The sequence below is a fragment of the Rutidosis leptorrhynchoides genome, chromosome 3 (assembly GCF_046630445.1).
Source record: "Rutidosis leptorrhynchoides isolate AG116_Rl617_1_P2 chromosome 3, CSIRO_AGI_Rlap_v1, whole genome shotgun sequence".
NCBI classification, from domain to species: Eukaryota; Viridiplantae; Streptophyta; class Magnoliopsida; order Asterales; family Asteraceae; genus Rutidosis; species Rutidosis leptorrhynchoides.
Window position 1 is genome coordinate 258,337,354 of NC_092335.1, and position 15,595 is coordinate 258,352,948.

A 15,595-nucleotide genomic window follows, 5' to 3' on the forward strand; every position below is an offset into this window, starting at 1 on the left:
ATGTTGGGCCGTTTATTCTGTTCTCCTTTGGGCCGAACTCTGGTATTAATGGGCTGAGACAGATAGAACGTGATATATATATATAAATGGGTTATGATTTAATTCAGAAACACTGAAATGGTGTAATGGTTGAGGGGTTAGTGAGTGAGCGGGAGATCGTGAGTTCGAGCCTGGGCAGAGGAATATTTTTTTTAGGAAAGCTTTTAAGGTAGTTTTAATTATTATCATTTTTGTTAATATTTAGATAATTGTTATTATTTTCTAAAATTTAGACGTATAATTATTATTAATCTAATTAATAATATTATCATTATTACTAGCAGTAACAATAAGTATTATTATCATTGTTATTATAGTTATTATTATTATTACTAGTATTTGTATTATTATTATTAGCATGATCAAAAATTAAAATTTCAATTATTATTATATATCATTATGAAATTTAACTATTAGTATTACTATCATTAATTAGTATTATCATAATTATTATTTTAACAAATAAAAGATATCTATAAAAAAAATATATATAGTTATTATATATATATTATAAGTATACCTAAATTCTATTTTAATATAAAAATAACATGCTTAGATATATACAAAATTTGAAATAATAAATACATTAATGTTTTTAAATAAGAAATATATTATAAAATTAATATATATAAACTGAGTTGAATACCATTATATGTTTATATTATGTGTTAATATGTATAAATGATATAGGTTGTGAATCCGAGGCCAACCCTGCATTGTTCAATGACGATATATGTATTTTTACTACAAAATACAGTATTGTGAGTTCATTTGCTCCCTTTTTACTCTTTAAGTTTTTGGGCTGAGAATACATGCAAATGCTTTATTAACTGCTTTACAATAATTATATGCGTGAGTTCATTTGCTCCCTTTTTACTCTTTAAGTTTTTGGGCTGAGAATACATGCAAATGCTTTATTAACTGTTTTACAATATTTATATGCGTGAGTTTCATTTGCCTTTTTACCCTTTATATTTTTGGGCTGAGAATACATGCGAAATTTTTATAACTGTTTTACGAAATAGACACAAGTAATCGAAATTACGTTCTATGGTTGAATGATCGAAACTGAATATGCCCCTTTTTATTAAGTCTGGTAATCTAAGAATTAGGGAACAGACACCCTAATTGACGCGAATCCTAAAGATAGATCTATCGGGCCAAACAAGCCCCATCCAAAGTACCGGATGCTTTAGTACTTCGAAATTTATATCATGTCCGAAGGAGGATCCCGGAATGATGGGGATATTCTTTTATGCATATTGTGAATGTCGGTTACCAGGTGTTCAATCCATACGAATGATATTTTTGTCTCTATGTATGGGACGTATGTTTATGAGAAATGGAAATATGAAATCTTGTGGTCTATTAAATTTATGAAATGATTATTTATGTTAAACTAATGAACTCACCAACCTTTTGGTTGACACTTTAAAGCATGTTTATTCTCAGGTGTTAAAGAAATCTTCCGCTATGCATTAACTCATTCTAGAGATCTTAATTGAAGTCATTCATGGCATATTTCGAAAGACGTTGCATTCGAGTCGTCGAATTCATCAAGATCATTATTAAGTCAATTATAGTTGGATGTATTATGAAATGGTATGCATGTCGTCAACTTTCAATGAAATGAGAGTTTGTCTTTTTAAAATGAATGCAATGTTTGTAAAATGTATCATATAGAGGTCAAGTACCTCGCGATGTAATCAACTGTTGTGAATCGTTTATAATCGATATGGACTTCGTCCGGATGGATTAGGACGGGGCGTTTCAGTTGGTATCAGAGCGATGGTCTTAGCGAACCAGGTCTGTATTAGTGTGTCTAACTGATAAGTCGTTAGAATGCATTAGTGAGTCTGGACTTCGACCGTGTCTGCATGTCAAAAGAGTTGCTTATCATTTCGTGTCAAAAATTACCTGCTTATCATTCTTAGAGAATCACTTGTTTATCATTCTTAGTCTAGACACGTTTTACTGCATTGACTGCATAAATAGTGTATAGACAAAATTCATATCTTAGCGTATCTGTTACTGTAGATCTTGCCTGATATCTTCCGTAAATTTCTCCGCAATTTAAGGGAACCTGATACTATATATCTATGCATATTATGCATTGAGAATACCATCCAACTATCAATTGCTGTCACTAAACTTTTCATACCAAATTTTTTTTCTGAGATCGCGTAAGATGGCCTCTACGAACCAACCAAGTTCATCTGACTCCGAAGATAGCGTGACAGGAGCTCACCAACCAATCAACTACCGTGATTACTGGAGAAAATGGGGGTGGGTTCGCGACATACTCACCCTATGGAGAAGGGAAGAAGGTACTCCATATCATGAACCGAATCTACCACCTAACCTTGGAGTACTTGACCCGCTCACCGGCGAACCCGTTCGCAACACCGTTTATACCCTTTTTGCAAGAATTTTTCGTCTTGAGGCTACCATTTACGGAACTAGAGAAGATATCCGATCTCTACCTCACACTGATAACCAACCAGGGTTAGTAGAAGAAGTTAAAGAACTTCGAGCTCGAGTGTTAACTTTAGAGAGCATGGTACACAATTTGCAAGCACCATCAGTATCACCAACACCAGTAACATCACCAACCTTAGCACCAACAGCATTAGTACCACCAACAACAACATCCGCACCACCAGCTTCGACATCTCATTCTATACCTCAAGTATAATCATCGTTCTACGTATCGTTCTATCTATTTTATTTTCGTTCGACATGGCGATTATGTAATCTCTAATGTTTTAGAAATTACATATTCTTGTTCTAATGATAAATCAAATGAGATCAATATCACATTAACTCATTAAATTCATGATTACATCTGAAGAAAATATATACGTATATATGATTTCATAAAGATGGTAATTAAAAATTCTTTTGTACAAACTGTTAATGGTGAAAATATTTTAACGGGTAGGTAATACCCGAGGAGTATTTAGATTTTACATTAATAAGTTACACTGTACATTCTTCGGAATTGATTCAACGATCATTTACTATCCTATTTACAACCCCCGATTTACGTATCCGTTCACCAAAGAACAACTATTTTCATTCAAATTCAATTTCATATTTAGATTTTGATCTATCAGAATCCAACAAGTGGCATAATGAAGAAATAATGGACACAATAAAAATTGATTAGAAACAGACTAATTGACAATATGAAGTTTTTGTTAAGAATCCACGCTAACAAAATCCTAGCTAACTGATCCTAGCTAACTGTTAATTCCGTATTACCATTTAATTATCGCAAGTTATTTATCGCAATTTAATTATCGCAATTTACATTCTCGCAATTTTATTTATCATCATTTAATTTCTGTTATTTACTTTACGCATTTTATTTATCGTCATTTAATTTCTGTATTTATTTTACGCACTTTAAATATCGGGACACGTATACAAGGTTTTGACATATCATATCGATGCATCTATATATATTATTTGGAATCACCATAGACACTCTATATGCAGTAATGATCGAGTTCTCTATACAGGGTTGAGGTTGATTCTATAATAATATATATACTTTGAGTTGTGATCGAGTCTGAGACATGTACACGGGTCCCGATACGTATTAATTAATTCGGATATTATATATTAAGCTATATATGTATTATTGGACTGTTAATTGTGGACTAACAAATATGGACTGTCGACATTGGATAATTAAAATGAATTAAAATATTGATTATAACATATGAAACTAAACATATCTTCAAGTTTGCCACTTGATTTCATCTTAAACCTCATTTGTATCTTGACGATTACAATATGCGTTCAAACCTTTCATAATTTTTGAAAAACATCTCAAACGAGCGGATGAACCAATCGCACTTCATCTACGGAAGGAAAGATTTATACATATAGTTATGCACCTGAGAAACTCTCGGTAACTGAGTAAAAGTTTAACACGTAGCCGCGTCAGATCCTTTGGCATTTATTAGCAAAAATAACTTTGAGATCCCTTTTCAAAGTAGCAAATTTTGTCACAGCTTCAGCAAATCAACTTTGACTTTTCATCCGAATTGGTCTTATTATAACCTTGATATATAAGTTTGCCTTTCGTCATCGTTACCAGGAGAACCGTCTATATCCCACCACATTAGCAGTAAACTTACCAGCAACCTCGTTACTTCTTGACTTAAATCTCCATGATAAATCATTATATTTATTCATTGAAACCCTATCATATACTCATCCACATCTTGTAACGAGAACTGCCATACCAATTACCGGGAATCAGCAATCAGTACTTTGAAAACTCACAGCATATCTACATCAACAGTTATATGTATGACATTATCTCTTAGAATTATGATCTCTCGTTCTGAAATTCTGAAAAGCACTCAGTCACAAATCAATACTCTGAATGTTGAAAAAGCTGAATGAAGCAACAGAAACCATAGACAACCATAAACGACCTTAATCATCGGAAGTTTGATGATAAAGTATAGTATGTTGGAAAAGCTCAGAAAAAGTGGAACTGGAAAATGGATTGAGCTAACCACGAAAGAGACCAAGGACAAATACAAGGACCAAACCCTATATTCAAAGAATTCAGGTAATTCTGGACTCGTTGAAATCTTTAGTGAATATCTTGCTCCTTACTCTAAACCCTTGCAGACAATAGTTTCTATCATCCTCTGATCTTAGAAATTCCAATATATCATCGTATCTTTCATTATAAATATCCTCCATATTTCTGAAGATATTTTCATAAGTATTCTTATCTGAAATCATTAATCTCTTCATGATATCAGTGTTACATCATATAGAAACTGTTAGTTTCTATATTCTGTAAACTTTCGAGCTTAAAATATGAATGTTATTAAAGTAATGTTGGGAACTGATGCATGAGTTAGTATAATATAATGACACTTGATCAACGTGATTATATTACAGTAAGTCATGCTGAGTTCTAATGGGACATAATGGTTCACAGTAGATCATACCACCATCTTGTGTCATGTTACATAACTCTTTCATTCTAATTAACTTCAGAACATATCAAGAAAGTATATTCTTGATAGCTCTATTCTCAATGATTCTGGTAATTTGACGAATCAAATCGTGCTATTACGTTCTTTCTTGATTATAACATTAAATTCATTCGAAACTCCATACTTACAAATTCCAGACCATTACTCGTTTTACTAGAGATCGAGAGGAGATTAAAAAGACGAAGAGCTCCGAAACATAAAGAAAGATATAAAACTCGACAACAACAGTGAAATTACAATAATTAAAAATTAAAACATCACGACAATTAAAAATTAAAAGATTACAATCAAATTACTCGTCGTCGTCAATTGTCATCTGCAAAGTAGCGTTCACCAGTCATTTCACCATCCGTGAGGTACTCTGGAGACATCGGTATTTCTCTTGATGCCTCAACTGCTGCTTCAACTGATTCATCGAGGTAACGATAACCCAACGTCTCTTCATCTTCAAGAACCGCATACAAAGAAATGCGTTTACCGCGATCTTCAATGGTATCTTTTATAAAGTACCATTGATCATCGGTATACAGAAAACTTGCCCTACAATCCGCATCATAATCGTCTTTATAAAAGAACACAGACGTGAATTCACACGGAACTTTTTCCTTCAGAAAAGATAGCAAATCTTGTAAACCAACATCACGAATGTCGATATCTTCAAACGAAATACTGTCGCCCCACTTATATTCCTTCATTTGATTACGGAAATTACCTCCGTAATGAACATTGAATGAAACAATCATTGGGAGAAGTGTTAACATTTTACAGTTTAAGAGTGTTTGAATTTGATTTTGAGAAAGGTGGAAATATAAAAGAAATATATGTTTGTGTGTATAAAATGAAGTATATGGTGGTGTTTATATAGTGTAAAAGTGACCGTTGGGATAGCCGTTGAAATTTTTTTACTAACGGCTAAAAATTTGGGCAAGTTTTTGGGCGAAGGTGGACGATGCCCGTTGGGACCTCTCTCATGATAGTTTCATTCGTACTCTTCGAAAAATCGAATTGTTTTATTCATATTACTCAATGATGATAAAACTCTATTGTATCAACTCATATTCGTCAGGAAAACATTCTTATTGTTAGCCATGACGACCTCACTCAAATTTCGGGACGAAATTTCTTTAACGGGTAGGTACTGTGATGACCCGGAAATTTCCGACTAAATTTAAACTTATTCTTTATATAGTTCTGACACGATAAGCAAAGTCTGTAATGTTGTGTCACAAATATTTTGAACTGTTTTATAAAATCATTTGACCTTGACTATTCCCGACGATTCAAGAAACATTTCTTGTAAATATATGTACATGTATATATATATATTTAATAACTTGAATTAAATTAATGAACTATTATTATATATATAAATATATAAATATATGAATGTTACTTGTATATATATATATTGTTATATTAAATTACTTAACATATATAATTAATATATTCATTTGTGTAATAAAACTTGCTATTAAAACTCTTTATATATAGAAAGAAAATATATTAAAAATAATTGATTTCGAGCTTAATTAGAAAATGTCAGTAACACTCGGTTGATGTTTTGTTAGTTTTAATATAGATATTGTACATGTTTATGATGGTTTAAAATAAAAGTTGAACTGTAAATCGATTACGAAGATTTTAGATATGTTAAATGTATTTTTACCTTTTTAAGTTTAAATATTAGTACTCCGTACATATAAATCGGAACAGAAAATAAATAATTTTCAAACCTTTTTGATCAGGTTTCAAACAGTTAATGAGTGAAATAATTAAATATATTTAATCTAAAAATCTGAGATTTTTAGGAACACTTTTTATTCCGTAACTGTTTAGCAATGAACACGATATATGATTCCCTGTGAATGTGTCGGTAGATGAGTACAAACTGACTGGCTGCTTACTGTGTCTATCTTTGAATTCACACTAATGATTAACTTTTTTTATTATATTATAATTATATTATATTATTATTAATATTATAATAATTATATAATAATATATGTATGTAACGATAGAGAGATAGAATAAGAGCACCACACCCATTTTTTTTTTCTTTTCTCTGCATCTTCTTCATGAAACAAGGCTACCATCACTACAACCTTCGGCCACCATCACCTTCATTGAACTCCACCACCACCACATCATTCTCTCTCTCCAATCTCCCTCTACTTCTTTCTTCTTCTTCGGTTTGAATCACGAATACAAACCACCAAAAAAAGAAAAACGACTGCAACTTATGACCAAATGATAACTACTGCTGCCATTTTAATGTTTCTGTTCGGACAGCCTCCTATCCACCACCTTCACCTTAAACCAACCGAAATTTCCTGCTGTTACCATTACTATTCTGTTTTCGATTTATATTTCGAACCAACGTTGCAACCATCGAACCAAATTTAAACTGTGGTTACTGCCTTCCTGTTACTATTCGAATAGACGGGATCATCACCACCTTTTTACAGCCACCCAACACCATTGTAAACCATCACCGATACCACTACTATTATTTTTTTTTTTCCTTCTGCTTTCCGTTCCTTCGACTACAACTAGCGACGGTTATTATTATTTTCTTTTCTGTTACGAATCTTGTTGTAATCAAAGAGGAAGATGTAAATACTAGTACTTCTGTTTCCTTTCGATTTTGTCGTATAATTCAGTGACGAGGAAACGTTCGAAGATGATTGTGATGTTTAAATCACGATGATTATGATTACGAGGAAAATAATAAGCGTAGAAGATGATAATGCAAATAGGAGATGCTACGATTAAAATGATGATACGTTATGTTGTTGGTGATGAAAAGTAATAATCGGTATTAATATAAAGATGTATGGGTTATATAAATAATAAGATTTAGAAGAAGAAGATAAATAATAAGATTGATGATAATCTGGGTTTTCATTTGAAAAGAAGAAGATACAGATAGAAGGGTTAAATAGATTTAAATCGTAGAATATTTCAGAAGTGTATAAGCAGAGGAATGGTAAAGAGTGTTGTGTGTTGAACAATAGGTCTTGGGTTCAAACCCAGGCCACCACACATTTTCTTTTTATTATCCGAATTAGCTGGACTGTATTAAAAGCTTTGGCATGTTGGGCCGTTTATTCTGTTCTCCTTTGGGCCGAACTCTGGTATTAATGGGCTGAGACAGATAGAACGTGATATATATATATAAATGGGTTATGATTTAATTCAGAAACACTGAAATGGTGTAATGGTTGAGGGGTTAGTGAGTGAGCGGGAGATCGTGAGTTCGAGCCTGGGCAGAGGAATATTTTTTTTAGGAAAGCTTTTAAGGTAGTTTTAATTATTATCATTTTTGTTAATATTTAGATAATTGTTATTATTTTCTAAAATTTAGACGTATAATTATTATTAATCTAATTAATAATATTATCATTATTACTAGCAGTAACAATAAGTATTATTATCATTGTTATTATAGTTATTATTATTATTACTAGTATTTGTATTATTATTATTAGCATGATCAAAAATTAAAATTTCAATTATTATTATATATCATTATGAAATTTAACTATTAGTATTACTATCATTAATTAGTATTATCATAATTATTATTTTAACAAATAAAAGATATCTATAAAAAAAATATATATAGTTATTATATATATATTATAAGTATACCTAAATTCTATTTTAATATAAAAATAACATGCTTAGATATATACAAAATTTGAAATAATAAATACATTAATGTTTTTAAATAAGAAATATATTATAAAATTAATATATATAAACTGAGTTGAATACCATTATATGTTTATATTATGTGTTAATATGTATAAATGATATAGGTTGTGAATCCGAGGCCAACCCTGCATTGTTCAATGACGATATATGTATTTTTACTACAAAATACAGTATTGTGAGTTCATTTGCTCCCTTTTTACTCTTTAAGTTTTTGGGCTGAGAATACATGCAAATGCTTTATTAACTGCTTTACAATAATTATATGCGTGAGTTCATTTGCTCCCTTTTTACTCTTTAAGTTTTTGGGCTGAGAATACATGCAAATGCTTTATTAACTGTTTTACAATATTTATATGCGTGAGTTTCATTTGCCTTTTTACCCTTTATATTTTTGGGCTGAGAATACATGCGAAATTTTTATAACTGTTTTACGAAATAGACACAAGTAATCGAAATTACGTTCTATGGTTGAATGATCGAAACTGAATATGCCCCTTTTTATTAAGTCTGGTAATCTAAGAATTAGGGAACAGACACCCTAATTGACGCGAATCCTAAAGATAGATCTATCGGGCCAAACAAGCCCCATCCAAAGTACCGGATGCTTTAGTACTTCGAAATTTATATCATGTCCGAAGGAGGATCCCGGAATGATGGGGATATTCTTTTATGCATATTGTGAATGTCGGTTACCAGGTGTTCAATCCATACGAATGATATTTTTGTCTCTATGTATGGGACGTATGTTTATGAGAAATGGAAATATGAAATCTTGTGGTCTATTAAATTTATGAAATGATTATTTATGTTAAACTAATGAACTCACCAACCTTTTGGTTGACACTTTAAAGCATGTTTATTCTCAGGTGTTAAAGAAATCTTCCGCTATGCATTAACTCATTCTAGAGATCTTAATTGAAGTCATTCATGGCATATTTCGAAAGACGTTGCATTCGAGTCGTCGAATTCATCAAGATCATTATTAAGTCAATTATAGTTGGATGTATTATGAAATGGTATGCATGTCGTCAACTTTCAATGAAATGAGAGTTTGTCTTTTTAAAATGAATGCAATGTTTGTAAAATGTATCATATAGAGGTCAAGTACCTCGCGATGTAATCAACTGTTGTGAATCGTTTATAATCGATATGGACTTCGTCCGGATGGATTAGGACGGGGCGTTTCAAAAGGATCCTTGGATGGCTTGAAAGTTCTTGAAGCAGAATCATGACACGAAAACAATTTCAAGTAAGATTTCCACTCGAAATAAGATTGTTATAGTTATAGAAATTGAATTAAAGTTTGAATATGATTATTACCTTGTATTAGAAAGATAACCTACTGTAAGTAACAAAGGTTTCTTGATCTTGGATGATTACTTGGAATGGATTTAGAAAACTTGGAAGTAAACTTGCAATCTTGGAAGTATTCTTGATTTTATGAAACTAGAACTTTTGGAATTTATGAACACTTAGAACTTGAAGATAGAACTTGAGAGAGATCAATTAGATGTATAAAATTGAAGAATGAAAGTGTTTGTAGGTGTTTTTGGTCGTTGGTGTATGGATTAGATATAAAGGATATGTAATTTTGTTTTCATGTAAATAAGTCATGAATGATTACTCATATTTTTGTAATTTTATGAGATATTTCATGCTAGTTGCCAAATGATGGTTCCCACATGTATTAGGTGACTCAAATGGGCTGCTAAGAGCTGATCATTGGAGTGTATATACCAATAGTACATACATCTAAAAGCAGTGTATTGTACGAGTACGAATACGGGTGCATACGAGTAGAATTGTTGATGAAACTGAATGAGGATGTAATTGTAAGCATTTTTGTTAAGTAGAAGTATTTTGATAAGTGTCTTGAAGTCTTTCAAAAGTGTATGAATATATATTAAAACACTACATGTATATACATTTTAACTGAGTCGTTAAGTCATCGTTAGTCGTTACATGTAAATGTTGTTTTGAAACCTTTAGGTTAACGATCTTGTTGAATGTTGTTAACCCATTGTTTATTATAACAAATGAGATGTTAAATTGTTATATTATCATGATATTATGATATATAATATATCTTAGTATGATATATATATAGTTAAATGTCGTTACAACGATAATCGTTACATATATGTCTCGTTTCGAAATCATTAAGTTAGTAGTCTTATTTTTACATATGTATTTCATTGTTAATACACTTAATAATATATTTACTTATCATTTAACATAATTAACCAAGTGTATCAATATCTTAATATGATTCATATGTACCTAGTAAGACGTTGTTATAACGATAATCGTTATATATATGGTTTTCGAGTTTCTTAAATTAATAGTCTCATTTTTATGTATATAACTCATTGTTAAAATACCTAATGAGATACATACTTATAATAAAATCATGTTAACTATATATATAACCATATATATGTCATCGTATAGTTTTTACAAGTTTTAACATTCGTGAATCACCGGTCAACTTGGGTGGTCAATTGTCTATATGAAACCTATTTCAATTAATCAAGTCTTAACAAGTTTGATTGCTTAACATGTTAGAAACATCTAATCATGTAAATAACAATTTCATTTAATATATATATAAACATGGAAAAGTTCGGGTCACTACAAAGTTAGCATATAACACAGATATAGAACATGTGTTTAGTTGATTTTAAAAGTCTATTTAGAAGGATTAACTTTATTTGCGAACAAGTTTAGAATTAACTAAACTATGTTCTAGTGATTACAAGTTTATAACGTTGAATAAGACAGCTTTTTATGTATGAATCGAATGATGTTATGAACATCATTACTACCTCAAGTTCCTTGGATAAACCTACTGGAAATGAGAAAAATGGATCTAGCTTCAAAGGATCCTTGGATGGCTTGAAAGTTCTTGAAGCAGAATCATGACACGAAAACAATTTCAAGTAAGATTTCCACTCGAAATAAGATTGTTATAGTTATAGAAATTGAATTAAAGTTTGAATATGATTATTACCTTGTATTAGAAAGATAACCTACTGTAAGTAACAAAGGTTTTTTGATCTTGGATGATTACTTGGAATGGATTTAGAAAACTTGGAAGTAAACTTGCAATCTTGGAAGTATTCTTGATTTTATGAAACTAGAACTTTTGGAATTTATGAAGAACACTTAGAACTTGAAGATAGAACTTGAGAGAGATCAATTAGATGAAGAAAATTGAAGAATGAAAGTGTTTGTAGGTGTTTTTGGTCGTTGGTGTATGGATTAGATATAAAGGATATGTAATTTTGTTTTCATGTAAATAAGTCATGAATGATTACTCATATTTTTGTAATTTTATGAGATATTTCATGCTAGTTTCCAAATGATTGTTCCCAAATGTGTTAGGTGACTCATATGGGCTGCTAAGAGCTGATCATTGGAGTGTATATACCAATAGTATATACATCTAAAAGCTGTGTATTGTACGAGTACAAATACGGGTGCATACGAGTAGAATTGTTGATGAAACTGAACGAGGATGTAATTGTAAGTATTTTTATTAAGTAGAAGTATTTTTATAAGTGTCTTGAAGTCTTTTAAAAGTGTATGAATACGTATTAAAACACTACATGTATATACATTTTAACTGAATCGTTAAGTCATCGTTAGTCGTTACATGTAAGTGTTGTTTTGAAACCTTTAGGTTAACGATCTTGTTAATTGTTGTTAACCCAATGTTTATAATATCAAAAGAGATTTTAAATTATTATATTATCATGATATTATGATGTACGAATATCTCTTAATATGATATATATACATTAAATGTCGTTACAACGATAATCGTTACATATATGTCTCGTTTCAAAATCATTAAGTTAGTAGTCTTGTTTTTACATATGTAGTTCATTGTTAATATACTTAATGATATGTTTACTTATCATAATATCATGTTAACTATATATATAACCATATATATGTCATCATATAGTTTTTACAAGTTTTAACGTTCGTGAATCACCGGTCAACTTGGGTGGTCAATTGTCTATATGAAACCTATTTCAATTAATCAAGTCTTAACAAGTTTGATTTCTTAACATGTTGGAAACACCTAATCATGTAAATAACAATTTCATTTAATATATATATATATATATATATATATATATATATATATATATATATATATATATATATATATATATATATATATATATATATATATATATATATATAAACATGGAAAAGTTCGGGTCACTACAAAGATAATGGAGGAATTATTAAAGATGTCGATATTAATGATAATAGTGTCGGCTGTATGAATTGCTCCACTTGTAGGGTTACTAGATCGATATTTTTTTTATGTGAAGTGTAGATAAGATTACAAATGGGCAGAGATTTTAACGGATCATGAAAAAATGAGTGGGCTTGTGATCTTGTTGAATGGGCTAAAATCTTCTTTAAGTTATTGGGCCGTGTTGTTGGGCCGAAAATATTGGTATTATTAGTATGATGATGAGTGACGAGTTAAAAGAATCTAACAAACAAATTTAATCAGAAAAATAGGGATGGAGGGATGGTTTTGAGGGTGTGGTAATTAAGCGAGATGTCTTGGGTTCGAGCCCGAACATGGGCGTTTATTTTTTTTAAAGCTTGTTACATGGAGGTAGCATTCCTACTATCTTATTATAATTATTATTATTATTAGTATTGTTATTATTATTAATTATTGTTGTTATATGATTAATATTATTATCATTAATAAGTATTAGTATTAAGTATTATAAAGTATTATTATTATTATTTTTATTATTATTATTATCATAAGTATTAGTATTATTATTAGTAGTATTATTATCATTATAGTTATTAATATAAATATTAGTATCATTATTATTATGAGTAAAATCATTATTTTTATAGTTATTATTATTAGTATTCATTATAATTAAAATTAACATTTTTATTAACAATTAACATTGTTATTAAAGTTATCATTTTATCATTAATATCAAAAGTATCATTTTTAACTCTATTATCATTATTATTGTTTTTATCATTACTAATATTATTTTGGTAATATTATAATTTTAACAAACAAACGATACATATATATATATATATATATATATATATATATATATATATATATATATATATATATATATATATATATACATGTCCGAAGGATTTTTCGGAATGATAGGGGATATTCTTATGTGCATCTTGTTAATGTCAGTTACCAGGTGTTCACCATATGAATGATTTTTGTCTCTATGCATGGGACGTAATTTTATGAGAAATGGAAATGAAAATCTTGTGGTCTATTAAAATGATGAAATGATTATTTATGATAAACTAATGAACTCACCAACCTTTTGGTTGACACTTGAAAGCATGTTTATTCTCAGGTATGAAAGAATTCTTTCGCTGTGCATTTTCTCATTTTAAAGATATTACTTGGAGTCATTCATGGCATATTTCAAAAGACGTTGCATTCGAGTCGTTGAGTTCATCAAGATTGATAATAAGTCATTCATAATTTGGATATAGTATGGGATAGTGTGCATGCCAGTCATCTTTCGTTGAAATGAAAGATTGTCTTTTAAAAACGAATGTAATGTTTGTAAAATGTATCATATAGAGGTCAAGTACCTCGCGATGTAACCAAATGTAATGTATTCGTACAGATGGTTTAGGACGGGTCACTACAGGTGGTATTAGGAGGTTCTCACAGTGTTACCTGTGATGAAGCATTGGCTCTTACTCCTTGCGATCCCTTACGAGGGTTGGCAGTAGCCTAGAGGCAAGCCCTAAAATCAGTATTTGAGGTACACTCAGTGGTCACCAGGCGGTTAGCTGGGAAGGCACTGGGTGGGACGGTGGTTGTCCCCACTGTATTTCAGGTGGTATCAGAGCGGTGGTCTTAGCGAACCAGGTCTTGCATTAGTGTGTCTAACTGGTAGTTGTTTAGATGCACTAGTGAGTCTAGACTTCGACCATGTCTGCATGTCAAAAGTTTTGCTTGTCATTTCTAGTCAGAAATCATATGCTTATCATCCTTAGGAAATTACCTGCTTATCATTCTTAGTCTAGACATGTCTTACTGCCTCTATTGCATAGACAGTGTATAGATAAATTCATATATTAGTGTATCTGTTATTGTTACCTTTGCCTGACAGCTTCCGTAGATTCCTCCGTAACTTATGGGATTTTAGTATTATATATGCATATGTAAATTATGTATTGCAGGGTACTAATCTACATCCTATAATCTACTTCTTATCGAAAATCCTTCATCTGATTGTACGAGATGAATCCCTCAACCAGTTCGAGTCCCTCAGATTTCGATAGCTATTCTGATAGTTATTCTGATAGCTATTCTGACATGGATATTCACCTAAGCTCTGAAAGCGGTGTCACCAGAATGAATCAATCAATCAGCCATCTCAAATTCATCTGATGGGTTCGTAGTAAACTTAATCAATGGAGACGCGAAGACGGCGATCCTTTCCACCAACCAAATTGCCCTCTTGGCGAAGAACCTGAAGTATTTACCGGCGAATCTATCCGAAACACCATTTTCAGCCTCATTTCCAGAGTAGTTCGACACGATTATATATTATTTCCAAAATTCTAAACCTAATTCATCCGCTCGTTCCGACCGACAATCATCCCGGAATAATAGAAGAAGTTAGCAAACTTCGCGCTCGAGTAATCAATTTGGAGAATATGATGCAAGATTTACCAGCTTTAGCAACATCACCGGCACCAACAGTACCATCAATAACAGCACCAGTACCATCAACAATCCATGCCTCAATATCATC